This window comes from Spea bombifrons, chromosome 13, assembly GCF_027358695.1.
Source record: "Spea bombifrons isolate aSpeBom1 chromosome 13, aSpeBom1.2.pri, whole genome shotgun sequence".
NCBI lineage: Eukaryota > Metazoa > Chordata > Amphibia > Anura > Pelobatidae > Spea > Spea bombifrons.
In genome coordinates, this window is record NC_071099.1 from 7,095,234 (window position 1) to 7,104,057 (window position 8,824).

The 8,824-nt window shown below is 43.3% G+C and overlaps 1 long non-coding RNA gene across 1 annotated transcript in view; it reads right to left on the bottom strand.

Moving 5' to 3' along the window:
• LOC128471945 (uncharacterized) overlaps nucleotides 1-4,703 on the bottom strand; it is a 73,334-nt gene extending 68,631 nt beyond the window's left edge. The window contains exon 1 of the long non-coding RNA XR_008346134.1: nucleotides 4,632-4,703. This is a non-coding gene — a long non-coding RNA (uncharacterized LOC128471945). The remainder of the gene's footprint in view (nucleotides 1-4,631) is intronic.
• Nucleotides 4,704-8,824: the final 4,121 nt, after the last annotated feature.

An 8,824-nucleotide genomic window follows, 5' to 3' on the forward strand; every position in this document is an offset into this window, starting at 1 on the left:
AATAAAAAAAGCTATTATCGCTTTTTGTGACGCGGATAAGGCCTTTGATAGAATTTCCTGGTCTTATCTTATCCATTGTTTTAAATTTCATCATTTTGGTCTCCCATTCATTCATGGCACAAGTAACAGTAAATAATATTAATTCCAATTGGTTTCCTTTGGGTAAAGGTACATTGGTAAAGGTATGCGGCAGGGTTGTCTTCTGTCCCCCCTCTTCTTTGATCTTGCTATCGAGCCCCTAATACCTATTATTGAAAGTTCTGCAGATTTTCAGGGTGTCTCAGTTGGGTCGACAAACCTGAAAGTTGCTCCCTTCGCCAATGATCTCTTGCTGTTCCTATCTGATCCCAAAGCAACGATGCCTCAACTGTTAGAACACTCCAACTGTTGGAACACTTTCGAGTGGCCTCGGGGTTTCTGGTTAATGACCAAAAAACGGAAGCGCTTCCCATTTTTCCGCAGGCTAGGCAGAACTGGCGAAATAACTTCCCATTTAAGTGGACTCCCTCTCCCGCTTTGAAATATTTAGGGCTTATTATCCCAACTAACCTATCACACCTTTATCGATTAAACTTTACTCCATTGTTACGTCATATGGACCGCTCCCTTAAAACCTGGTCTAAATTTCATCTTTCCTTCCTGGGGCGTTGCCACTTATATAAAATGATTATCTTCCCTAAATTGCTCTACCCACTTCAAATGTTGCCACATACCTTAAAGAAAAAATATATTTTGTTCCATAATAAGATTTTGCGACAATTTTTATGGCACAACAAAAAGGCTAGAATTGTAATGATCAAACTCCAACAACCGGTCCATAATGGTGGCGTGAACTTGCCAAACTTATCTGATTATAACTTAGCAGCTAATTACCGCTATGCTGTGGATTGGATTCAAGCTCGTTCTAGATTTGTTAACTTTACCCTGGAACAACAGCTGTCTCCAGACATCTCCTTGACCTCCCTCCTGCATCTCCCGAGGTCTTTATGGCCTGCTGAACTGGTGTCTAACCCCCTGTTTTATTATACGTCACGGGCGTGGGGGCGTGTTCAACACCGCATGGGTTTGGATCCTAGCCGCTCCAGATTTCTCTCCCTGGTACATAACCCAGGGTTCCAGCATGGCAGGGAGGATGTTATTTTTAGGCGCCTTGCTGGGTGTGGTGGCCGTCTGGTAAATGATTTCTTGGATCAAAAATCACTCACCTATACGCAATTACAGGCAAAATTCTCCCTGATGGCGATCCATCCTATCCATTACTTACAGCTCCGTAATTATGTCCATACCATCTCTCCCAGTCTCACGGGTAGAAATTTCAACAATGTCCTGGATTCTTTCACATTATTATCTCCTCTCCAACAGCTTCGTATGGCAACCATTTATAATATCTTTAGACCCACGATGGAGTGGGATACGCCGGGGGCTGGTGTCGCCTCATGGAACAACGAATTCCCAGACTTAGACTTAGAGTTAATTTTCGAGCGAATATTAGAAATTCTAAACTTTTAGTCTCCAGGGACTACAGCGAAATGTTTTTGAAAATACTACACAAGGCCTATGTCACTCCCAAGCTCCAATATGCCATGGGTCTTGCTGACCATTCCCAATGCCCGAAATGCCAAACGCCAGGTGCAGATCTGATTCATGGTCTATGGAAGGAGTTGCAGAATTACTGTATTTGCTCGATTATAAGACGAGGTTTGTTCCAGAGCAAATGCTCTGAAAAATACCCCTCGTCTTATAATCAGGGTCGTCTTATAATCAGACCTCAAATAGGTCTGATTATGAGACTAAGATCCAGATCCCCCGCAGCGATGCAGGGGACCTGGATCCTCCTGTGTTACCCCCCCAACTTACCGGTGCTTCTGAGTCCCCGGTGCTTAGTCCGGGCTGCGTGTAGAGCTCTACAGATGCAGGAGACCTGGATCCTCCTGTGTTAACCCCCCCCAACTTACCGGTGCTTCTGAGGAGTCCCCGGTGCTTAGTCCGGGCTGCGTGTAAAGCTCTACGCGATACAATCGCGTAGAGCTCTACACGATACAATCGCGTAGAGCTCTACACGATACAATCGCGTAGAGCTCTACACGATACAATCGCGTAGAGCTCTACACGCTGCCCGGACTAAGCACCGGGGACTCAGAAGCACCGGTAAATTGGAGGGGGGGCATAACACAGGAGGATGCAGGCGACCTGGATCCTCCTGTGTTATGCACCCCCCCTCCAACTTACCGGTGCTTCGGAGTCCCCGGTGCTTAGTCCGGGCAGCGTGGAGCTCTACATGCTGCCCGGACTAAGCACCGGGGGCTCAGATGCAGGGGACCTGGATCCTCCTGTGTTATGCACCCCCCCAACTCAGAAGCACTGGTAAGTTTGGAGGAGGGAGGGGGAGTGTTAAATTGGAGGTGTAAGGCATTTCTGGAGGCAGAGTGCTCTGTGAAATGCCTTTTAACTCCTTTAATGCCACTCTGCCTCCTGAAATGCCTTTTACCTCCCTATATGCCACTCTGCCCCATAATATGCCCTTTAACCCTCTAAGTGCCAGAGTGGCATATAGGGTTAAAAGGCATATCATGGGGCACAGTGGCATATAGGGTTAAAAGGCATATCATGGGGCACTGTGGCATTAAGAGGGTTAAAAGGCATATCATGGGGCACAGTGGCATATAGGGGGTATAAGGCACTTCTGGGGCAGAGTGGCAAGCCAGGGGGCAGATGTGCATAACTGGCGGGGGCAGGTTGAAAAAAAAAGGAAATAAAAACAAAATATTTTTCTCAATCATAGCTTTTATTAACAAACAATTGTTCACATAGTTTACATGAACTAACATTTACTGGTAAAACTTTTTTCCTATAGGGACGTCTTATATTCAGGCTTTTTCTTTTTTTCATAAGTTAATATTCAGATTTTGGGGGGTCGTCTTATAATCAGGGTCGTCTTATAATCGAGCAAATACGGTATATAACTGGGGTCCTGGGTATCCCCTACCAATTTACAGCGGAATGGGCAGTCCTCGGATTGTTTCCGCAAACTCTACGTCGCGGAGCTTTCTGAGCCGGGCCCCTTCTTAGCATCCTATCAGCTGTAGGCAAACGGGCCATTTTATCCCAATGGATATCTCCTCAACCGCCCTCTTTAGAAATGGCCAAATCCCGAGTACAATTTTTGTTCCGAATGGACTGGATTGAATCCATTCTACACAAGGAAAGTAAAGTTAAGAGGTTTTTTTTCAAAGATGGACTTCATACATAGTGACCCTAGATAGATCCACCCAGAGCTCCATTTTCCTAGCCTTCAACTCAATGGTATTGCCTCCAGGACCTGAAGGGTCAGCGACCCATGCCAGGGTTCCAGGGAGGTGATGGGGAGTTCTCTGACGGCCAAGGGGAGTCCAATTCTGAAGTGTTTCATTAAATTTTTGTGACTGTTGTGATTCTGATGTCATGCCCCCACTTCCAATTCATGGATTGTGCCGAATTGTAATATTAATGTCATACTGTACATTACTACTGTTATTTCATGTGACACCTTCCCGATTAATAAAGATGTTTAAAAAAAAAAAAAAGACAGTGTAATGTGGGTTTGATGTTTTGATTTTAAACTGATTGGATTGGTTGGCGAATTTTGTTATTGATGTCATTGTTGGAAATTTGCTGTTATTGAGACCTTCTTGTTGTGTTGGGTTTTTAAATTGTTCTTTTCCTTTTCAGGCTCTGTGTAGGACTTGTTTTTGCAGATTTTTGGAATATTTAATAAGTTTTTCCAGACACATTGAAGATTATTTCTAAAAGGTATGTGATGCATTAACCATTCCTTAAATGTACAGAACACAAAACATAGTGACATATAGAGGGCACATGCACATAGTGAAATACAGTGGTACACTATAAATACAGGGACGCACAGGGTGGTGTCACGGCCAGGACTACTTGCCAAGCCTTGACTGTGTGGAGGGCGTGGGCATGAAGGGGTTAATAGCACCAGGCCTCTGGATTTACTAACTTCACCCCTTAACAAGGCATCAGTTATACCAAATTAACCCCCAAATCGTCTGCCACCACTCACGATTTTGATACCGGATTCGTGAGAAATCCGAATTAGAACCTTTATCTCTATATATATATATCAACCCACCCGGGCAACCAACATATATATATATATATATATATATATCCTATAGAACTTAGGGTTTGTGGATATCAATACTAGAGCCCAAAGACAGACTTAGATTTTGAATATTTTAATAACAAAAAGACAAAGATTACACAGTGCCAGAATTACAAAAAAACAAGATATACAAAATAAAAACGGCAAACAGTTCTTAAAAACAATAGGACTTAAACACAGGACCCTCACTCACGAGTTTCTCCAATAAGTAGGCCTGTGGGAACTCTTTAAGTCCAGATGGTTTCTAGATGTTGTTCTGATCACAGAATATCATGGAGTTCTGCTTTGAGGTCGCTGCATTGTCCCTAAATCAGACTTTTGCAAGCAAACGCCCCTCTGACCACATGACTGATTATATGACACCATCCCCAAGAATCGTGTCCCATCTTTGATGTGCCAATAAGTTATGGTGGGGTAAAGGTGATGGAAACCCCTCCACTTAAGATAGGAATGGAATTCTTATAACTCAGGGTCCTTATCTGTTAGGCCATGAATCACCACAGGGGTCCTTTGGGAAGATGACAACTCTAGCCAGAACAGATACAGAGGGCATGCACAAAGAAACTAACCACCTCTGCTGGGTTACCCTTCCATGCATCCACTATGTTATATGAGTTAATCATGACAGGTGGTACATAGACAAAAATAAGGACATACAAGTATAGAGACACAGGAGGACACAATATAAATATAAAAACACATGGGGGCACAGAAACATAGGGGCCCACAGACAGAAAATAAAAACATAGGTACACAGAGTCACACATACAGGGAGACACACAAAGACACTCATAGGGACAGATACACACAGGAACACACAATGACCAATACACACAGGAACACACAGCGTTACATAGAGGGGTATGCTTGGAAAGTAGTTAATTTGCATATCAAAATACAGGTAATGTCAGACATGAGGAAACCTTTTCCTAATTCATGCATTTGCTTGCATATATGTTAATACAATATATATAGATTATTCTTCAGCATTATTTACTCTCTGTATTCACAGTATAAGCAATGATGAGGTTGACTCAGTAACCTTTAATATGGCTACATCACATGGAGAGTTTCCTTGCTTTGTGAATTAAATTCATTCCATTTGTGAAAGGAAGAAAATACCTACAAATTGTTGCTTCTCCCTTTCCAAGTGTCACTTCTTGCTTGAGCTCGGTATACTTTTGATGCTCAATTTCTGATTGATTTATCTTTATTTTTTCATTGTTTTTGAAGAAGATTTTACAGTTTGGTCACCCTCCATGCCCTTGTTCCTGGAGATCAGTTTACCCCCACATCTTACAGTGTATTTTACGTAAAAGATTTTAATATTGTAATTGATAACTTCTTTTTTTTATACATTTTTGTAAAGCTATTTTAAAGATGACCGCATTTGATGTAATACTTTATTTTTTTTAATTGGATTTAAAAAAAGTGTTTTTGTTCATTTATATTTCATTTATATTCCATTTTATTACATTTGTAAATACAACAGATGATACTTTGGAATTCTTATTAGAGTTAAAGCAATGCTTGTCTGCAGTACAAAAACATGCTTTGTCAAATGATTGCAACATTATTGAAAATCTAAATAGGAAATTTAGAAGATTACTTAAGAATTTTAAGTGCATAATTGTTTGTTTGCACTCTGTGATAATTCAATTCAGATATCCGAACCATGTTCTATACTAGATAAATTGTATAATTTAACTTATCAATCATTTAATTTTTTACAGGCTCAAATCCCATTGGAGGACGCCTATTGGAGACCAACATTTCTTAGCTCCCTGCTTGGTAGTGACTGGCAGGCGGGGACGTCCAAGATATGATATAAACGTGGAACTTATTTCTGCTTTTTCAACTCTTGGTTTTCGTTGGCAAACAATTTCTAAATGTTTTGGTATTAGCCGTTGGACTTTGTATTATCATAGCCAAAGAACTGGATTTTGAAGACCCCGATTATTAAATATTTCTGATTCTGAACTTCAAAATCTTATATATGAAATTCTCATCACTACTCCAAAATGCAGAAGTCTATCTAATTGGTAGCTTAAATGCAAGACAAACTCAAGTTCAGCAGTGTTTAATGTTTATTGACCCGGTTGGAAGAACAATCAGAAGAAGATCAGCTATCCAGAGAAGAGTTTCTAATGTATTATTATTATGTTCTAATCAATTATGGTAAATTTTAATTTAAGAATTTTATATTTTGTAATAAATAAAAATATAATATTGTATAATTCGCTTAAAAATTGTAAATATATGATATATAAACTATATCATTATACCATGTTCACGGTCTATCCATTGTCTCACTTATTATCTTTGTTAACATGTTTTTCTTTCTTAAAATGGTGACAGCACATGAAGAGAGGTTAGGATCCAGATCTCCCGCACCGCTGCAGGGGACCTGGATCCTCCTCTCTGGCAGCCGGTGGGCATCTGCCCGATGCAGGACTGCCTGCTGGACTTCCGCCGGTGCTTCCAATAGGGCCGTGCTAGACATGGAGCTGTATTGTAGGCATTTTGCTGGACTCAGGGCACCGACTTGCGCTAAATGCCAGTCCTCGGCGCATACTTCCGATTGGTGCCCTTCTGTCAGCATGGCTGCTACCACCAGCTCCTCTAGAGGAGCGGTTCAGGGTATGCCATCTAATTCTGCTGCTCCCCTGGTGGACAGATTAGGTAGGCCCATCCGTTATTTGGGGAAGACCCCGTTATGCAATAATTTCAACCTGACCTCCTGCAACCATGGGCAATGTGGGTTGCTGCATGTATGTTTTAATTGTTATAGGGCTCACCCGAAGACGGCTTGTAATGTCAAACCTGCTCACAGTTGACTATCCCGGGTCCTGGCCAGATACCTGCAAAATCAACCTTCACAGCAGCTTAGGGATTTCTTGATCTCAGGATTCACTTCAGGCTTCCATACTCTGCCTCAGTTCACCTACCAAGGTCGCAACCTGCAGTCGGCAGATCTGAACCCTGAGACCACGACCATACTTTTACAAGCTGAGTTGGAGAAAGGCTATATCATAGGCCCCTTCACGGAGCCCCCCTTTCATGTGTGGAGAGTCAACCCTATTGGCGTGGTTCGGGGGAAATTCTCCAATAAATGCAGGTTGATCTATGATTTGTCCGCGCCTCATTCTTCCCATATCCCCAGTCTTAATGCATTAATTCCGTCCAAAGAATTTTAGTTAAATTATTCTTCTGTAGACATGGCCATTCAGAGTATCTTGCAGACGGGTTTGGGTGCGTGGCTGTCGAAAGCAGACATATCCGATGCGTTTAAGCTTCTGCCTTTATTACCAGCTCTATGGCAGTGGCATTGTATCTGGTGGGGGGTTGTACTACTTTGCCACTAAAGTCACATTTGGTTCTAAGAGTAGCCCATGGTTGTTTGTTTCATTGGCTCTATCCCTCACGTGGATACTTACTCACCAGGCCCACTGTCATATGGTCATTCATTATCTGGATGACTTTCTCCTGATAGAACCACCAGGTTGCACTCCTCGAGACCCTCACCTCAGTCTTCAACGACATTTGCCTCCCCTTAGCGTCACGCAAGGTGGAGGGGCCAGATACGGTTATCACCTTCCTGGGGGTCACCTTGGATATGTTTTGCATGCAGGCTAGCCTTCCCCAGCAGAAGTTAGACCGCATCAGGCAATCCATTCACAGCCTAGTCGGATATTTGTCTCGTTCACGGCAGGAGCTGCAGTCACTGTTGACCATGCTTTCAGGTCTTTCATTTCTAGACTGCTAGCCTTTCTGCCATCTGCCCCTGACTCCATCGCACAGACATAGACAGCGCCGCCCGGGCAGACCTGGTCATGTGGGATAATTTCGTTCAGCACTGGAATGGCATTTCCATGTTCATTCCACAGGCATCTGAGGGTTCTCGGCGCATTCTATCTGATGTGGCAGGATAGGGGCTACACGGCAATCTTTGACAAGCATTGGCTGGCAGGGGGTTGGCCGCCCTAGTTATTATGTAGTTCTTGCGCAGGCTGGTGTGGTTGTCGCTTCATCATGGGTTCCATGTGTTGGGGTCCCACGTGCCAGGGGTAGATAACGTTGCGGCTGACGCCTTGTCCAGGGTTAACTTCCCTATGTTCTATGTTAACTTCCCTATGTTTGCAGAAGCCAGAAGCAGATCCTATACCTACACCGGCACCACATTTCTCTCTCCTCACCATGGATTAAAGAGGCATGTGGACAGCGGCATTGCTTTAATCAATAACTCCCTCTCGATTAACACCCGGAAGGCTTACATGACCGCATGGCGTGCATTCTCTGTGTTTCAGGTGTCTTACCCCTGCCTGGAGCCCCGCAATACATCATACATCTTAGCGTTCATCGCATATTGCCATACAGAGTTGTCCCTGTCGTACAGCACTATTAAGTATTTAGCTGGGGTTCAGCATTTCAGCTCGTTGGATGACCCTGATGCTCCTTCATTGTTCACTTCCCACTAGGTCAAGGCGGCATTAAGAGGGTTACAGAGGTTGCATCTCCCTTCACTCACCAGACTACCCATATCGAGCAAATTGGTTCGGGGTATGTCGTCCCTACTCGATAGTGCTCCATTCGGGGTGTTGCAGAGGCGGCCGATGAGGGTAACTGTTACAGATCTGGGTTTAGTTGGTGGGTGCCCTG